This window comes from Aptenodytes patagonicus, chromosome 3, assembly GCF_965638725.1.
Source record: "Aptenodytes patagonicus chromosome 3, bAptPat1.pri.cur, whole genome shotgun sequence".
Lineage (NCBI taxonomy): Eukaryota > Metazoa > Chordata > Aves > Sphenisciformes > Spheniscidae > Aptenodytes > Aptenodytes patagonicus.
In genome coordinates, this window is record NC_134951.1 from 7,414,765 (window position 1) to 7,433,694 (window position 18,930).

The 18,930-nt window shown below is 46.6% G+C and overlaps 1 protein-coding gene across 3 annotated transcripts in view; it reads right to left on the reverse strand.

Annotated features, from left to right (window-relative positions):
• Positions 1–13,997, reverse strand: part of ADGRF5 (adhesion G protein-coupled receptor F5) — a 53,313-nt gene extending 39,316 nt beyond the window's left edge. For all 3 annotated transcript variants that reach the window (XM_076332664.1, XM_076332665.1, XM_076332661.1), the window contains exon 1: positions 13,670–13,997. The gene's annotated coding sequence lies outside the window, so the exon portion shown is untranslated. The remainder of the gene's footprint in view (positions 1–13,669) is intronic.
• Positions 13,998–18,930: the final 4,933 nt, after the last annotated feature.

Here is an 18,930-nt window from a genome sequence, read left to right on the forward strand (position 1 = left end):
TGCCAGGGCCAGAGCAAGGAGAGGAGCAGATATGTGGCCCCAAGCAGGGAAGGGGGAAGGAACAGAGGTGGGCAGGAAGGGCAGAAGGGTAAGGAGAAGGAGGGCCTCTTCCTTTCTGCCCTGGCAAGCAGTTCAGCATGAGTCCATGGTCTAACCCTACATAAACAGCTGTGTCGTTTTCACCCAGTGTTGCTCCCTTGGCTGTCTCCTCGCAAGTTTAGATAAGCAGCAGTGCCAGCGCAGAGGATGAGGTGAAGAGGAGGGCAGGCTTGGCTTAGACCGAGTTAGCTGGGGTGGATCCACACCTTTCACATTACCAGCCCTTGACTGGAAAACCGATCTGATTTAAACCCTCTTCCCCCCTTTTTTTTTATGTTGCTGTAGCTTTCAACAATTTTAATCAACAACACCTTGGCGTGTGGGAATGGGAAAGAATGTCAGCAAGGGGAAAGGATTCCTTAAAAGAGGGTTTCTGCTCAAGATGCTGTATCATCAAACTGGAGCCTAAAGGTATGAGAAATCTTGGTTCGCTTTGCAGAAGAATGTGAAAATTGCACAATGTCGGAGCATTAAGTATGTAATCAACTTGGTATGTGAGCACAGGGAGATGTCCTGATTATTCTGCTGTTTTTTCCTGTATGCATTCATCATGTACTGTCATGTCACCAGAAACTGTGAACTTCCTGGATTTTAAAGTTCTAAAGTTTCAACCCCAGAACACTTTTAGTTTAAACATCTGAGACTGCACTTAGAGAGCCATCACAGGCTCAGGAAAGCAAGCAAAAATTGTATTAGAGGATATCTGCTGTGAACCAGGAGCACTCATCCAAAACAAGGCAGAGCTACACTGATCCTGTAATTCACTGGAAATGTGCCGTTACAGAAGCATGAGAACACGTTTCATCTAGCATGAACACAATAGACCAGGGTAATGTTCCTACATAGGTGCAACCTGAGAGACACTGTTCAAAGCAAAAGTAAGTGTGGAAACAACTTAGAAATGAAGTTAAGAAGATACAGCCCTCTTGACTCACCCATCTTCATTCCAGTCCTGGCTGTTAACACTTCAGTCTCATCTCTAGAATCTAACCTCAGCAATTTGTGTAATCAAATCCCATTGCCACTTGTATCCCAGACTCGGAAAAAGATGGCAAAACCTCTCAGAAGCTGGATGCAACAGTGCAGGTTCTTACACCATTTGCCATTATTATTTTTGAGTCTGAATTTTGCATGGTCAGCCTCTCAGAGAGATGGGCTTTAGAAATGGAAGGACAGAGTGGATCCCAAGCATATTGGAATTAATAGGCAGATTGCTTTGAGATAAAAGGTTTGGGGGTGAATCTGGCAATGCCTGGGGCTTCATTTATTATATCTCTCACATGACTTTATACAGTTTTGCCCACCTCAGTCTTGCAGAAAAGAATCCGGAGGGAGTCCTAGCAAATTGCTACCTAACTCCACTCAGCATGATGTTGCTGAAATAAGGCTAATCTCATTCTGAAGTTTGTTAACAAGTATTTTTAATTTAAGACCTGGAAGGTAACAAAAGTACTCTGCTTGATGCTGTTGATGCCTTGGCTGGAGTGCTGTGTCTGGATGTTGCTGTATCGGAGAGCATCCATCTTAGCATGCTAAGACATGAGCAGAGTACGACCTTGTGAACAGGTTGAAGGTTGTTCGGTTTAGATAGGAGAAGACTCAGGTAAGGACACAATAACAGTTTGCCACTTGGTAAAGGACTGACATAAATGTTCACAGCAATAGCTGGGTGAAGGGTGATGTGAAATCACACAGTCTGAAGCAAAGATAAATGTGTTGGTGATTATGGAAAACGTGTAATTGTAAAGGTTAGAAGCACTGAATTAGGCTACCCAGGGCAGCTGCAAAGTTCCCTTCAGTGGAGATTTTTAAGAACAGGCAATAAAATTGCTGACATGGAAGGGAGCCCTTGATTCTGCCTCCATGTGAGTTTGTGGCAATGGGGCACCAGGTAGATTGTTTATTGACCTCTTCCAATTACCTCTTTCTGTTTCTCTACACTGCTTCAATTTCTGTGCAATGAATGAGTTCAAAGAGATTCAGAGGAGACATGCAAGACCACCGATCTGTGTACTCAGAGCTGTGTTTGGACATTGCTATATCCATCTTAGGCAAGTTCAGGAATTCCTTTCTGGACCTCTCCAGCACAACATTCCCATTGGTTTAAGCACAGAGGAGGTGAACTGTATCTACAGCCTTATCAAGAGTTTCCCCAAAATGGTATTTCCAGAGAAGGGCTCTCATTCACACCCTACATTAAGTCACATTTTCCATCCGTGTTTATGAAGTATATACTTTTCCTTCTTGACCTGTGACTTTAAATTCCTCTATTCCTCTGTAAGCCTTCCCGTGAATTGGTGGTGACCTTTTTACATACTCAAATAGTCTACATGGAAAATGAAAATAATTTAGTGCCAGCTATCTGCAGATCAGGCTCAAATCATACCATGACCAAGCAGTACTTCCTGCAAGAAGAAAACAACTCTGCAAGACTCATGTTTGCAAGGCACAGTAGCTGGAATAGGAACCACTCAGACAGATAATCGACAGCATAGAAAATCCTGCCCAGCTGAACAGCCAGATTATCACATCCTTCAAGCACTCCTAATGCTCATGGAAAGTTCTGTCAGCTGCTCTCAGAGCATTAGGAGTGCTTGAAGGATATGATAATTTGGCCGTTCAGCTGGACAGTACCAGCCAGCCCTGGAACGTCCTCCTAGCCCTCCTGGAAGAGTTCACAGTTGGATTTACCGCTTGTCAGTGGCGAACAGCAATCTGCTGGATCAGTGAGGGTATTCTGACATGAATAAGCATTAACTGCAATAGTTATTGGCTAAGCATTAGCTAAGGGAAGGAAGAAGGTGAGAAACAGTCTGCCACATTTGGCAAGACATTAGCACTGTCCCGGTTGCTGGCTAGCTGTACAGCTGACCTGTCTGGGAAGCTACCACACTAACGCTAGACCTCTGGCCTGCCTCTCTCATGGGGTTAGGTAACAAAGTTCACCTGCACTTACAGCCATTTCACTGTATTAGGATGAGAAAGGCCTGCTGAGAACTAACTTTTCTTCAGAGTAGGTACCTCCAACTTCGGCAGAGAGATGATGCCCACATAGCTCATGGCTTCTATGGCCTTACCAGTGTAGCATGGTGCAGAGACACCTGGGTTGTACCAGAGCCAGAAGTAATATATTGTTGGCATGCTGTATAATCCCTTGCAGCAGGGTTTGGTAGCTCAGGTCTGGTGGCCAGACTGCTTCTATAGACACTCTCACAGCCCTGTGGCTCGTTACTTGGGTTCCCTATCTCAGGTAGCCTCTGTTCACTCAGTGGGACCTAGCTCATTCCACCTTATGCTTCTGTCTGACTCCCAGATTTCCACACTCTTTTCCCTTACAGGAAGACACATTTGGTAGCCTCTCTTAGCCTGCCCAGACATGTCTTCTTTCTAGAGTCTTTGGGACAACATTTCTCATTTGATACCAGACTAATGATGAGAAGATTTCCTGGTTCTGGATGCATCTGAAGCACAGTGTCCAGTTCTCAGTACAAGAGGGACATAGACATACTGGAGTGAGTCCAGCAAAGGGCCACGAAGATGATTAAGGGGCTGGAGCATCTGTCACACCAGAAAAGGCTGAGAGAGCTGGGACTGTTTAGCCTGGAAAAAGAGAGGCACAGAGGGATCTTGTCAATGTCTATAAATAACTGATGAGGGGAACTAAAGAAGCACCACCCTGGAGTGGCTTCTTTGGTGAGGGATTATGAGAGCAGAAGTGTAAGTTGAAACAAGCATTTCTGTGTTAGAATACACAGAGTTATCCACCCTCGTGCAGCCATCCCAGACTGAGGTATTTTATTCCTGTTGGCTGAAACTTTTCTATATTCTGTGTCTGGGAATGTGTCCCCTCTTGTGCAGAAGTAGAGATGAACACACCTTTGGCATCAGCGGGAAGAGGATGACAAACAACTCTGGAGCTGCAACATCTTCAACCAGCAGAGTTGAATATTAGTCCATAGCCTCAGCTCGTGGCCCTCTGCTAGGGCTGTAAGACACGTCCTGGGTCACTGAGGCTATGACCCCCCTGTGTGGTCGGCCTCCTGTATCCTGCTTTGGAGGTTTGTCAAGCCTCATTGTAAAAGCGGTTAAGTCCGTGTTTTTCCTCCTTTGTTCACACTGAGAGACCATTCCCCAGCTTCTCTAATGGGTAGTGGTTGCTTAATGCCATAAGCAGATTTGCACTTGGTTGGATCCAAGGATCCTCTAGCCCAGTCGCTTCTTACGCAAAGAGGGCCACAGCAGAGGCCCTAGGGAAGGGTTTTACAAAAGCAAAGTAAGCTTGTAGCAGCACATCTTCAGAACGTGCTTTCCGCCTCTGGCTGTCAGAGGTACAGGGACTTCTGGAGGCAGAGGCAAGACCTTGGTGTTTAATAGCCCTTAATGGCCTATGAAGCTTACACAAAATGAAGTAAACTATAAGAAAACCCAGGAGAGTGTCCAACGTCCAGAACATCCAGGAGCAAGGAGGTCTAAGTCTCCTTTGCTTGCTTTGAATCTGCCACTCATTAGGGTCAGGTCTGGTCCTTAATTATCACACTGGATGGCACACTTGCTCCGTGGCCTCGTAGCAGCAGACATCACTTTTACATTCCCCATCAGCTGTCTAGGCTGAAGAGTCCTGTGCCATTCTAGCACAGCAGTCATCCCACCTCTTCGGTACTTGTTCTGCTCTGCATCTTTCCAATTGGCCTACATCTTTTTTGAACTTAACTAAGATCCGTTGTCCCCATGCCAGCATTTTCCTGTGGCTTAAACAGCTCTGCCTCCCTTTAGACATTCTGCATGAAAGGCCTATGGTGCCATGAGATCTGTGGAGGTGAAGGACGCATGGAGGGAGGAACCAGGCGCTGCTAAAGATTAGAAGGTGTGAAGGTGTGGCTGGCACAAGACAGTCTAGCTCCATGGCTGCCCAGTACCTGATAGCAGCTGAGCCCTGGTTTACCCTTTCCAAAGAGTCACTGGGAATTTTTTCAGAGTCTCGATCTTTGGGGACAAAGCCCTTGTTTTCAGTGACCGTCCAGTTTGTTCTTCCTCAGCCACAACAGAAGAGCTTTCCCTTCTGTGCATAAAACATGACCTTTGGGTAGTGCGTAATAATTTGGATGATCAGACAATGTTTGTTTCAGACATAAAACACACAATGACTTTAAGAACACACACCCAGGCACAACAATATTTCATGGGAGAGTTGGCTAAAAGGGAAAGGGGGGAAAGGGGGGACAGGGGAAGTTGCACTGACCTTAGATAACACATCTGAATGAGAACAAAAATAAAATAAACACAAATTAATCAAGGACTCCAAATCGAACAGCTTAGTGATAAGGATTCAAACAGGCAATAAACAGGCTGTGAGATACTTTCTCTGTGATGTTTGAGGAACTGTGTTATTCCAGCTTTGTGCCTAGCATGGTACAGGCAGCTGAGCTAGCTGGTATGCTAAGGGATCTGTAGGACTTGTGCAAAGGTTTCGTTTTCAGGGGTACTGTGGGGGCAATTCTTATTTTTTGTGAGTTAGTTGTGTGCAAACAGATGTCATGGCACTCATAAGTGAAGGGATGAATGCTCCCCGTGCCATGTGGCACATTAATATGCCAGGCTGAAAACAGTGGTAGCTGAAGCCAAAGTGAAAAAGGCATTTAAATCAGCACTTCACTGGAAAAAGAAAGCCTTGCCCAATTCTTGCCCTTTTCCTACCTTCTCCTGCTCAGGAGATTTTGCTCAACACGAGCTAAAGGCTCCTGCTTGACCTTTATGTTGGAGTTTTGTAGAAGGAACAAAGAAAAAAAAATAACATGTGAAACAATAAGTTCCACTCTGCTATTCCAGCTCTTTGCACATAGCTGAGTACCATATGTTTTGAAAGGCTGTGGAAAAGCACACACAAGCATGCATTCACTCGACTCTGATGGCTGGGATGGGAGAAGGGATGGAGCCATGAACTTTCCCTTCCCCCTCCTCATCCTTTTTGGAGCATCTGCAGCAGTTAGTGGCAGGCCTATCTCACAGCCAGCATCAACAACACAAGACATTTGGAGCTCAGCTGTTTGTGGATACAGGGATGGTGGAACTCTCCATGTACTCACTCCTGTACTGATATAGTGAAGCGTGAGGTCTAACAACATCCGTTGAAGTGGAATTTCCATGGGCTTCAATGACTTTTGGATTAGGTCCCTAAGTCAGGCCAGCCACGGGTTACTTCTATAGACCGAAGTACTAGAAAGTCTGATGACTGCATGCTTCCTGCTCGTTTCATTTTATTAACCTCTTGATTTTTTTCCCTGTTATTGCTGCAAGCGCAGCTGGCTGTATAGGAAGCTACTGCAAGTTGTGTAGGCCATTTGGAGTTTGTATAATCCCATTCTGGACAGCAGGAGCTTCCGGCCTGAGGGCCCGGCCTGTCAAACCTAACAGCAAAAATGTAGAAGTACAAAGTAGCATCCACCTTTTGCACAAAGAATCATATAAATGGAGGGAAATCCCCTAGATCAGTGAAGGCAGGTCTCTGTTGTCTATATCTCATAATTCCCTTCTGTAATGATCAAACCTGAGAGAGAAAATAATTGTTTATATTTTGTTCCACTGATCTCACTTCCAGCCTTATTATTTTTCTACTGGTCTGTCTTCCAGAGCACAGGATAACTCAGAAATGCTAAACAGTGCTAGTATTTAACTTCTTTGAAGGTTACACTTGTCTATAATGTTTTCAAAATCATCAGAGCTCTTTCATCTTCATCATTGGCATTAGGTGCGAGATCAAGACAGAATATCATCAACAAGGTTGGGACTAGTTTGTTTTATTAATATTCAGAAGACTTTAAGGAATATTAGACTTCAGACAGATGCTTGGCCTGGTTCAAAATGACATCACACTTCAGGAATGGTCCAGCCTTGTGAACCCCTATGGTGCACGTTGGGCTCACATGGCGTAAAAGCACGGCAATGCAAAGATAACTTGCAGCTGACAGCGGGTTTGCTCATGAGATCCAACACTCAGCTGGGTAGAGGACTGGCATTTCTCAGGCCCCGGGGTGCCTTCGGAGAGCTTAAACAAACACCTGCCATGAGATGTAGGGCCAGAGTAGATGAGCTGCTGAGGTCTCTTTCTGGGAGACCCAGTCAATAGTTAGCCTGTTCCCTGTCTCGGCCAATGCCAAGATTCACAGAAATGATTCAACGGACAGTATGGGCCAGGGGCTGTTCCCAGTCAGCCGCACAGCCTAGGCTGCCTTGTTTTAGAGGGAAAAGGAGAGTTCAGGCATATGGAGGTGAGCTGTGCCCTGACAGATGGCCTCAGGGTTAGGGAACGACTCCAGTCTCTCACACTGCACTGTTGCTGTTGCATGTGTTTCTCCTAATCCCAGCATGCTCTAAGGTAAAATGCAAGTTTCAGGATTAGGAATATTCTTTAGCTTCTCCACCCGCAATTAGACAAGGTTGGTGCCTAATTTTGGTGGCATCTCCCAAGGCAAATCTTCACAGGCACCTGTGTTTGTCTCCACTGACTGTACAGGCAATCTAAGTCTTACTTCAGCAGGAATCTCCTCTGCTTCAACACCCTCAAAAGCATCTGCGCTTACATTAGGGACAAGGGAAGCCTCCCTTAACTGCTGTCGGATTAAGCCTTCACCAAGTTTGGTACTGTGGTGCTGAAACAGTGCTGGAGCCAGAAATTAGGCATTTAGGAAAAGAGCAGGCACTTTTTGAGACAGATTTACATTAATAGCATAGAACACCTCTCCTATGAAGAAAGGCTGAGAGAGTTGGGGTTGTTTAGCTTAGAGAAGAGAAGGCTCTGGGGAGACCTTATAGCAGCCTTCCAGTACTTAAAGGGGGCCTACAGGAAAGATGGGGAGGGACTCTATCAGGGATTGTAGTGATAGGACGAGGAGTAATGGTTTTAAACTGAAAGAGGGTAGATTTAGATTAGATATTAGAAGAAATTCATTACTGTGAGGGTGGTGAGGCACTGGAACAGGCTGCCCAGAGAAGCTGTGGATGCCCCATCCCTGGAAGTGTTCAAGGCCAGGTTGGATGGGGCTTTGAGCAACATGGTCTAGTGGAAGGTGTCCCTGCCCATGGCAGAGGGGTTGGAACTAGATGATCTTTAAGGTCCCTTCCAACCCAAACCATTCTATGATTGTATGATTCCAACATCTCGTGTGTCCTTACTGAGACAAGAGTCAGTGTTATGAACAGCAATGGGACTTTTTAAGCTTGAAACAGGACGGATAGTGAGAAGAAGGAAGGAAGGAAGTGCCATCAGTCCTGTTTTACGGCCGGAGAGACTTGAGGCATGCATAGGCTCATCCGGGATCTCAGCCATAGGATTGGTTGACCCAGATTTTAGGGACCCCATGTAGGAATTTAAAGAATTTCTCCCTCAAGAAGGAACAGTAAAACAATTCAGGAGCAAGGGGCATGCTGTGAACAGCCTGTCATAAGGCACGTAGGGACAGCTTTGGAATGAAGATGGTTTTTACACACTCAGCCTGACGGTTGTCGAGGGCCAAGACTGTGGTCACAGGAGCGAGACAAAGCAGGAACTTTAGTAGAGCTTTTCCTCTGTACATGAACAATTGGGGGAAGCTCTGCTGTTTTGAGGAATTTCCGAGGACAGTAAATTACATACTAGATCACAGCTCTATTATGTTTTTGGGGAAGGCATTTGGAAATTAATGTTTCGTATTAAGATTTAAATGGGGAATACATACAGCTCTGCCACTCACAGGCATCCTCAAACCTGGCCTGCCACAGCATTTTCTGACCTCTTGAGGTGGGTTTAAGTGCTGGATTGGCAGCGGTCAACCATGTAAACAGAACCTCGCTATCCCTATGCTTCAGTTCTCTGCTGCCAAACAAGGATGGTATTAGCTGTCCCTACTTCACAGGGTGTTTAGGGAGAACCTGGGGCAGGAATAACCCATCGGTGCTTGCACTAACAGCCTGATAAAGCAAGAGCTGTAGAAATGCCTAGAAGGCAAATGAGACACAGCTTCCCTTTCAGCCAGAAGGAAGGATTTCAATGCCAGGAGTGGTCCATTTTAGGTGACCTTTGAGTTCTTCCTAAAACAAATATTGCTTTGTGTAAATCAGCTGACTGAGATGACACAAGGGAGTTAAAGGTTTTTTCTGGGCTGGGAAAAACCTTCTGTTTATTCAAAAGTGGTCCATTAGAAGGTGTCTAAAAGGTGGGCTAGATATCCTATTGTGGTGGGTTGACCCTGGCCTGCAGCTAAGTGCCCATACAACCACTGAGTTACTCCCCACCTGCCAGTGGGATGGGGGAGAGAATAGGAAGAGAAAAAGTGAGAAAACTCATGGGTTGAGATAAATACAGATTAATAAAAGAAAGAAAAAGGGAAGAAAAAACAAATGATGTGAAGGCGATCACTCACTACCTCCCACAAGTAGACGGATGCCCAGCAAGTCTCCAAGCAATGGCCACCTTGGAAGACAACCCTGCCCCGCACCTCTGTTTTTTATTGCTAAACATGATGTTATATGGTTTGAAATATCCCTTTTGTGAATTTGGGTCAGCTTTTCCATCTGTAGCCCCTCCCAACCCCCAGCCCACTCATTACAGTGGCAGAGTGGGAGAAAGAGAAAGCCTTGATGCTGTGCAAGCACTGCTCAGCAACAGCCAAAGCACTGGTGTGCTATCAACACTGTTTTAGCCACAAATCCAAAACACAGCACCTTATGGGCTGTTATGAGGAAAATTAACTCCATCCCAGCCAGACCCAGTACTTCCATCTTGTTTGGCTTGCTCAGATGGGAGTTATGATGGAGAGGGGAGGGCTTTGGGGCAGAATTCATTACAGACTTCCACATGGATAGACTGAAGTTTGGAGAGAAGATACGGGCTGGGTGCAGAAATGATGGATTAAGGTTACAACATCCATGCCATGTCATAGGATGGTTGTCAGAGTGAAACCTCTCTTACAGGCCATCATCACAAGCAGAGAAGCCCTCAGAATAAGCTGCAAATATAGTAAAAAATTCCTGAACAAAGTCCACCGGTGCAGCATTATAACCTGCAAATATAGTACTGTAATTACTAGACAACCTGCCACAGTGAGTTAGATGCTCTGCAGGAGCTGCTCTTTCCTGCAAAAAAAGTGGAGTGGATCATTCCTCTATCAGAGAGAAACAAGCCATTGTGAATCATCTTTTGCAAGCCGTTTCCCGTGCTCCCTGTTCCTGCACACCCACCTTGTACCTTCCATAGAATCATAGAATTCATAGAATCATTGAGGTTGGAAAAGACCTCTAAGATCATCGAGTCCAACCGTCAACCCAACACCACCAAGTCCACTAAACCATGTCCCTAAGTGCCTCATCTACTCGTCTTTTAAATACCTCCAGGGATGGGGACTCAACCACTTCCCTGGGCAGCCTGGTCCAATGTTTCACCACTCTTTCAGTAAAGAAATTTTTCCTCACGTCCAATCTAAACCTCCCCTGGTGCAACTTGAGGCCATTTCCTCTCGTCCTATCGCTTGTTCCTTGGGAGAAGAGACCAACACCCACCTCGCTACAACCTCCTTTCAGGTGGTTGTAGAGAGCGATGAGGTCTCCCCTCAGCCTCCTCTTCTCCAGGCTGAACAACCCCAGTTCCCTCAGCTGCTCCTCAGAAGACTTGTTCTCCAGACCCCTCACCAGCCTCGTTGCCCTTCTCTGGACACGCTCCAGCACCTCGACGTCCTTCTTGTAGTGAGGGGCCCAAAACTGAACACAGTATTCGAGGTGCAGCCTCACCAGGGCCGAGTACAGGGGCACGATCACTTCCCTGCTCCTGCTGGCCACACTATTTCTGACACAGGCCAGGATGCCATTGGCCTTCTTGGCCGCCTGGGCACACTGCCGGCTCATGTTCAGCCGGCTGTCGACCAACACCCCCAGGTCCTTCTCTGCTGGGCAGCTTTCCAGCCACTCTTCCCCAAGCCTGTACCGCTGCATGGGGTTGTTGTGGCTGAAGTGCAGGACCTGGCACTTGGCCTTGTTGAACCTCATACAGTTGGCCTGGGCCCATCGATCCAGCCTGTCCAGGTCCCTCTGCAGAGCCTTCCTACCCTCGAGCAGATCAACACTCCTGCCCAACTTGGTGTCATCTGCAAACTGACTGAGGGTGCCCTCGATCCCCTCATCCAGATCATCGATAAAGATATTGAACAAGACCGGCCCCAAAACCGAGCCCTGGGGAACACCGCTCGTGACCGGCCGCCAACTGGATTGAACTCCATTCCACCTCACCCACTTTCCTAATACAACCCCTCCAGCCCACTGTAGGGCCACCATCACAGCCTTCCAGTTTCTGCCCTCACCCAGTGCTGGCTCAGTCTTTATGCAGGATGCTGCCGAGTACAGATAAGGGGGACAAGCTGCTGCTTTGCTACCACACACAGCAGGTGCTGGATCAGATTAGTTGATGGGTGGTAACTGCCCATAGGCATGCTAAGCAACATGCAAGATCATCTGAGAAATAAACTCTGCATAACCATGCAGCTACAGTGAATCAGCTCACGAACCTCAGTTGGACCCTTCTTTGAGATGGCAATCCTAAGAGCCTGTTTCACAGAAAACTGGAAAATGATTTTCTGAAAGGAGTTTAGTTTTACTGTAGATTCATCACATTTGGTCTTAAAAAGCCATGATTCTTACACAAGGCTGAGATTAATTCCAGCAGCAAATCATTTCAGTTTCACGTGCAAGTGCATTTCAGTTACAATGTTCAAATATAGCCTCAAAAGTAGTGATGCCCTCACGGATGATGCAATTCACATCCATGCTTGCCTACTGTAAGCCCTTGTTTCTTCTGGCAAACTGGGAATTGCAGCCATGAACTGCAGCAGCAGCAGGGAGGCTTTCTTGATCAAGATGAATGGGTTAAAAAAGGAACTCTAGTAAAGGCTGCACTAGTCTTTTGTGTTTTAACAATGAGAGGAAGCTCTGCCTAGTTTGAGGAATTTCCCACGTCTCCAATTCAGACTTTGGAAAACTGCTTTATTAAGCCTGTCTAAGAGGTGTTAAAAAAATAAAAATAATCAAGGAGATTAGGACAAAGATATCTTCCCAGAGCCTACGCATGTTCTGTTTGTTTGTTTTTTAAACCTGGATCACCGGACGCAAACTCAGAGGAGTCTAGGGAAGTTAAATAATGACAAATGCCAAATACTCACACCGGGTTCCTGCTGAGCTGGCTGAGCCATTACTGAATTCAGTCAAGTGTCACTGCTATGCAGATGCTAAAGATTTGCCCCTAAATTTCCTTACGTATCACTTTGTTCTGCAATGTTGCCAGACATTGCAAGACAGATTAAGTGACAGAAATAGATGAGGAATTTTCTGGGTGAGAGGAAGATCTATGGGTTGAGAAATGCCATTTTCACCATGCAACAGCAAGTGATGGAGCAAATAGAAATGGAGCCTCAGGTTTTCAAATTCCCAACATCCTTTCCTTTGCTATTCCCTTGCCTGTTACAAGCTCATTGCCTCCCATAAAACTGTCACTGAAAGCGAAAGTTACAGCATTCAAACAATTGCACCTTTCTCCCCCAAAGCTGAAAGCTCCTAATGCATGTAGGTGAGCATCACTTTCCCACTGACAGGGAGAGAGAGACAAGGTTGTACAAAGTCACACCACAGCTGTGTTTTTTCTGAATCACAATCATTTAAGAGACCGGTGGATACTGCTGCACCAGAGATGTTTGGATGGAGCAGGACTTTTGGGGTTATAGACATCAATGGAGGCAAAAGCATCAGAAAGCATCCCTGCACCCCCCCTGGCACTGAGCACTGGCAACAGCACGCCAGCACTCCAACATAGCACCGTAAAACTGGCTTTCATTTAAACAGTTCAAGTAGAAAAGAATGGAAACAAGATAAATGTGACGCTCAAAGACAGTACACAGCAGTGTCTCAGCCTGTGGCCATGGGTGCCCCAAGTCCCTCTCCCCTGTCAGCAAGCGTCACCTAATATGAAACTGAAGGGGGGTGCAAGAGATTGCTCTTAAAAGAAACAAACGCTCTATTTTATACAGCTGACAAAAATACAGTGCCTGTTATCTGCATTGCAAATCCCAGCCACCGTAAGCATAAAGCAAAGTGAAAAAAATCCAAATGCTATTGCAGTTGATCTGTTTTTTTCTGAAACTATGTAACATGCCTTAGGAGGTAATAAATGCAGTTCAGATTAACACAGCACTTCTGTGCACGTCCCTCTTCACCTCTGCAGCCCCGAGCTTAAACTAGATTAATCATAACCTCTATTAAAATTCACTAGCCAAGCTAACAGACAGTAGCACTTTGTCAGAAGCTTGAATGGCTTAATTCATACCCTGAAAAACCAAAAGCATCCTACAGAAAACTGTCAGCTAATCACCATAAAATGAAACATGCACCGATCGCAGTTCTCCCAGTAGAAAACTGCAGCAAGTTTACCGGTCATGCAAAGCTTACGCTGCAATGTCAGAATCTGGCCCTGAAAATTCCTTCAAGCTGCCTTCACCTGCCCCAAACCGTTAAACCGCACAAGGAGACCGATGCTACATTTCACACACACCATCCATACCTGTAGGACAACAAGTGCTGGTCGTGTCCGAGTCCTTTCCAAACTTGTCCTCCTGTGCTGGGAAGGAAACTTCCCATCGAAGTGTCAACTCCTGCCTCAGTCTCTGCCCTTTGTTTTCCCAAGAGCTCGAGACACACCTGCTTTTTTGTGTGTGCTGTTGGTTGTTGGGCTCGGGGTTTGTTTTTTGTTTTGCTTTTCTTTTTGGAACAAATTAAACAGCCTGTGAGCAATTCTCAGTAAGCAAGAGAGAGAGAACCTTTTGGCTTGTGGTGATTTAATCAAGCAAACCCCGTGACCTCCCTTTCCTGCTATCAGTGGGAACCGACCCCTTCTCCACCAGCACGGGGTGGAGTTGCAGCTAAAAAACACAAGCCTGAAAGCGCTATGCTGGATGGGCAGGGCAGATCTTCCTTCTCCGTTTGTTGTGTCAGAGAACACGGTGATTCCTGCTGATCCAAAACACGGAGATGACCTCTGGCCAGGAAGGAACCTGGGAAATATTTTCTAAGCGCTTTCCTGCCATGGTGGCGAAAGTGGATGCAAGGGACACTTGGGCGGGGGTGCTCACAGAGCTGCTGGAGAGTGTAATTTCAAGACGAAGAACAGGCTTTTTTGGTCATCGGGGTGTGGAAGTAAAAGAAATTACTTTTTTTTTCCTAGGGTAAACTGTTCTAAGAGCCTCAGGTGTCACTATACGCAGTGATCTGGAGCCTAAGTTGCATAGGTGCTTCTCAGACTTAGAGCTACAGTGCCTTTCATGCTAAGAGGTGCCGAGATACTCTGCAAATTAATATAGGAGAGCCTTTCCACATGGAACTCATGTTCAGCAACACCCCAGCGATGCAGCTGTGGCACGAGGGCTCCTTGTGCAGAAGAAATCTGGGCAGGCTCATTCAGCCAGGACAACAACCCCTGGAACAACCCCCAAACTGTGCTGTGCAAGTCCTGCTGCCTCACGCTGGGGCTCCCAGAGGAGGATTTTCATGCACTAGCCAAACGACTGCACCCCAGGAAGGTGGGGATCATTCCCCAGCGCTCAGTCCCGGTGCAGAGGTTATGCTGATAAAATGAAGGACACTGTAGTGACCACCTTGCTTTTGTCTCTCCTGGCTTTACACCACCTCTGACGTTCTTGCAAGATAAGACACTACAGCACCGTGGCCCAGCATCAACTCATCAAATGGCACAGGGCACATGACGTCCATCTGTGATGAGTATTGCTTTCTGGAGGTATCAGCTTCTCCTTCTTGACTGCAGAAGTAGCCGAGGACAGCCAGCGTCTCTATATTTCAGGGTCTGAGTGGCATGAATCTGGACCATCTTTCTGAGGATGTCTTGAGATGGAAAATTGTATATAGAATCATAGAATCATAGAATAGTTTGGGTTGGAAGGGACCTCTAAAGGTCATCTAGTCCAATCCCCCTGCCGTGGGCAGGGACATCTGCAACTAGAGCAGGTTGCTCAGAGCCCCGTCCAACCTGACCTGGAATGTTTCCAGGGATGGGGCATCCACCACCTCTCGGGGCAACCTGTGCCAGTGTCTCACCACCCTCAGCCTAAAAACTGGCTTCCTTAGATCTAGTTTCAGTCTACCCCCCTTTAGTTTAAAGCCATTCCCCCTTGTCCTGTCGCCACAGGCCCTGCTAAAAAGTTTGCCGCCATCTTTTTTAGAAGCCCCCTTTAAGTACTGACAGGCTGCAATAAGGTCTCCCCGAAGCCTTCTCTTCTCCAGGCTGAACAACCCCAACTCTCTCAGCCTTTCTTCACAGGGGAGGTGTTCCATCCCCCTGATCATTTTCGTAGCCCTCCTCTGGACCCGCTCCAACAGGTCCTGTCTTTCTTCTGCTGAGGGCTCCAGAGCTGGACACAGGACTGCAGGTGGGGTCTCAGCAGAGCAGAGGAGAGGGGCAGAATCCCCTCCCTCGACCTGCTGGCCACGCTGCTTTGGATGCAGCCCAGGATACGATTGGCCTTCTGGGCTGCGAGCGCACATTGCCGGCTCATGTCCAGCTTCTCATCCACCAGTACCCCCAAGTCCTTCTCGGCAGGGCTGCTCTCCATCCCTTCATCCCCCAGCCTGTATTGATACTGAGGGTTGCCCCGACCCAGGTGCAGGACCTTGCACTTGGCCTTGTTGAATCTCATGAGGTTCACATGGGCCCACTTCTCCAGCTTGTCCAGGTCCCTCTGGATGGCATCCCGTCCCTCTGGCGTGTCGACCGCACCACTCAGCTTGGTGTCATCTGCACACTTGCTGAGGGTGCCCTCGATCCCACTGTCTATGTCATTGATGAAGACATTAAACAGTACCTGTCCCAATACGGACCCCTGTGGGACGCCACTTGTCACCAATCTCCATCTGGACATTGAGCCGTTGACCACTACCCTCTGGATGCGACCATCTGACCAATTCCTCACCCACCGGACAGTCCACCCATCAAATCCATCCCTCTGCAGTTTAGAGAGAAGGATGTTATGGGGGACCATGTCAAAGGCCTTACAGAGGTCCAGATAGACGACATCTGTAGCCCTTCCCATGTCCACTGCTGTAGTCACCCCATCCTAGAAGGCCACTAGGTTGGTCAGGCAGGACTTGCCCTTGGTGAAGCCATGCTGGCTGTCTCAAATCACCTGCCTGTCCTCCATGTGCCTTAGCATAGCTTCCAGGAGGATCTGTTCCATGATCTTCCCAGGCACAGAGGTGAGACTGGCCTACAGTTCCCCGGGTCTTCCTTTTTTCCCTTTTTAAAAATGGGGGTTACGTTTCCCCTTTTGCAGTCAGTGGGAACTTCACTGGGCTGCCACGACTTCTCAAATACGATGGATAGTGGCTTAGCAACTATAGGACTCCAGTCTCTACAGCTGATAGCATCCTTCTTTCTGGACACAACGAGAATTTATTTTAGTATCTTGGCATCTCCACTCAGGATTGCTTTTTAGTTACTCTATCATGATCCAGTTCATACTATAAAAGCAAGAAAGGACATTGGAACATTTCACTGCTGAATATACCTCACCCACATGCTCACTGATATACACTTTTTTTTTGCACAGAAAGGGAGAGAAAGAGACAGAGAGGGAGATGTATACCACATCTTTACATTCTTTCGATTAATGAGTGTGATCTGTATTTCCTTATATTTAACAGCAGCCTCTATATCTAACAGCAGTCCCTTCATTTCAGTGGGTTTTTCAGTTTCATTTCCTTTTGTCTGGCTAGATCTGGAAGTTTTATTCCCATTTATCCCCTTCTGCTGGCTGGGATGAGTAAAATATGATGGTTGGGACATCTAGGAAAGAAAATGCTGCTGAGATACTTCGAGTAGAGTGACAGAATGATTATTTCTTTAAAGTAGAGCACCCCAGTGATTATTTTTTAAAGTATATAGAAAGTGCTCATGGTATGTTTATTGTTCATTCTTGTTTTCCTGACTTTTATTCCCATCTATATTCTGGTTTGCTGGTGGGTTTGGTGTTGGGTGGAAGATGGTTTCCACCCTCACGATAGTTTCCAAGGTCTCAGAACTGTTCCTGTTCGACATTGAGATAAGTTTAAAATCTTCAGGAAAGCCTGGGGCAGATTTTACTGTCAAATCTAGGAACTGGAGAGAAATGGGTACTCTAGAGAATGGTTAGATAAATATCTAAAGCAGCTCAGAAGAAAGTATCTAAATCAGCTAAGAGATGCTTATTCTCTCTGTTGACTAATGGGAGCCCTGAAGACTAGCTCAGGAGCACGTACCTACATTTATGGCATTTCCAGTGGAGTGAGGTGAACACTACTCTCTGTGGAAAGACCTTGCTGCAATCAATGTGTCGTTATATTATGCAAAATTGAACGGCTCTTTGGATTTCAAGATAGGAGCTGACAGGTGTGGTTCAGCAACGGCATCATCCAACAACCATTCAATTTGCCAGAGTGCAGACTGATGCTTTGGCTGGACATACAAATTTTGAAGGGAACGAGGAAAGCCTGGACTCTTGATATTTGAGCAGGCGTGAGTAAATGCAGGCTACACCTGGGTTTGGATTAATCTGTTTTAGAGATTAGGAAAAGCTTGCAGGACCTCAGAAGAGTCCTGTCATCTTTTTTTCTATATCCTGTGCTCTGTCTTTGCATGGCAAAGCTTAATCTGTTTGTACAGCACCGAGCACTATGGGGCTCTGAAGTTGGCTGGGGCATCTCAGTACAACTGTGTCCAATATAAATCATTAAATGCCATGGGTCACTAGAAGGATGATATAGCGGGTAGCTCACAAGCCTGTCCTGTCATCAAGGAGTGTCATGACCATCAAATGAGCTGCAATGCTCTAATGTGCATGGCGACAGCAAAGGGATATTTCAGTTGTCCTGGTGATCCTGGCAGAGAGCAAAGAATTAACCTTTGCTCATACCGGGGACAGCAAATCCTGACTCACTTTGCTCTAATGCGCTGAGAAGGAAGTAAGTAATGAAATGGCTCATTATACATCTGACTTGAGTAATACATTTAGAACTGACAGTAGGGCCGAAGGCTGCACAATTTCATACCAAACCAGAAACTTCTGGCTATACAGCAACCTTTGTATTTGGTACAATTCCCTGTGAAAGGCACTTTTCCTGTGTGAATCTGATCTTTTGCTCCTTTGCAGACATGAATGAGATGTCTTCGCCATCATATGTTCCCTCTGACTGTCGTGGTTTAACCTCAGTTGGCAACTGAGCACCACACAGCCGCTCGCTCACTCCCCCAGCCCCCGTGGGATGGGGGAGAGAATTGGAAGAGCACAAGTGAGAAAAACTTGTAGGTTGAGATAAAACCAGTTTAATAATTGAAATATAATAATAATAATAATAATGATAATACACAAAGCAAGTGATGCACAGTGCAATTGCTCACCACCCACCGACCGATGCCCAGCCAGTCCCCGAGCAGCAGTCACCCCCCCGGCCAGCTTTCTCCAGTTTATGTACTGAGCATGACGTCCCATGGTATGGAATGTCCCTTTGGCCAGTTGGGGTCAGCTGTCCTGGCTGTGCCCCCTCCCAGCTTCTTGTGCACCTGCAGCCTGCTCAGTCGGCAGAGCATGGGAAGCTGAAAAGTCCTTGGCTAGTATAAGCATTCCCTAGCAACAACTAAAACATCGGTGTGTTATCAACATTGTTCTCACCCTAAATCCAAACCACAGCACTGTACCAGCTACTAGGAAGGAAATTAACTCTATCCCTGCTGAAACCAGGACACTAACCCACAGGTCCAGCTCCTAGACCTACTTTTTT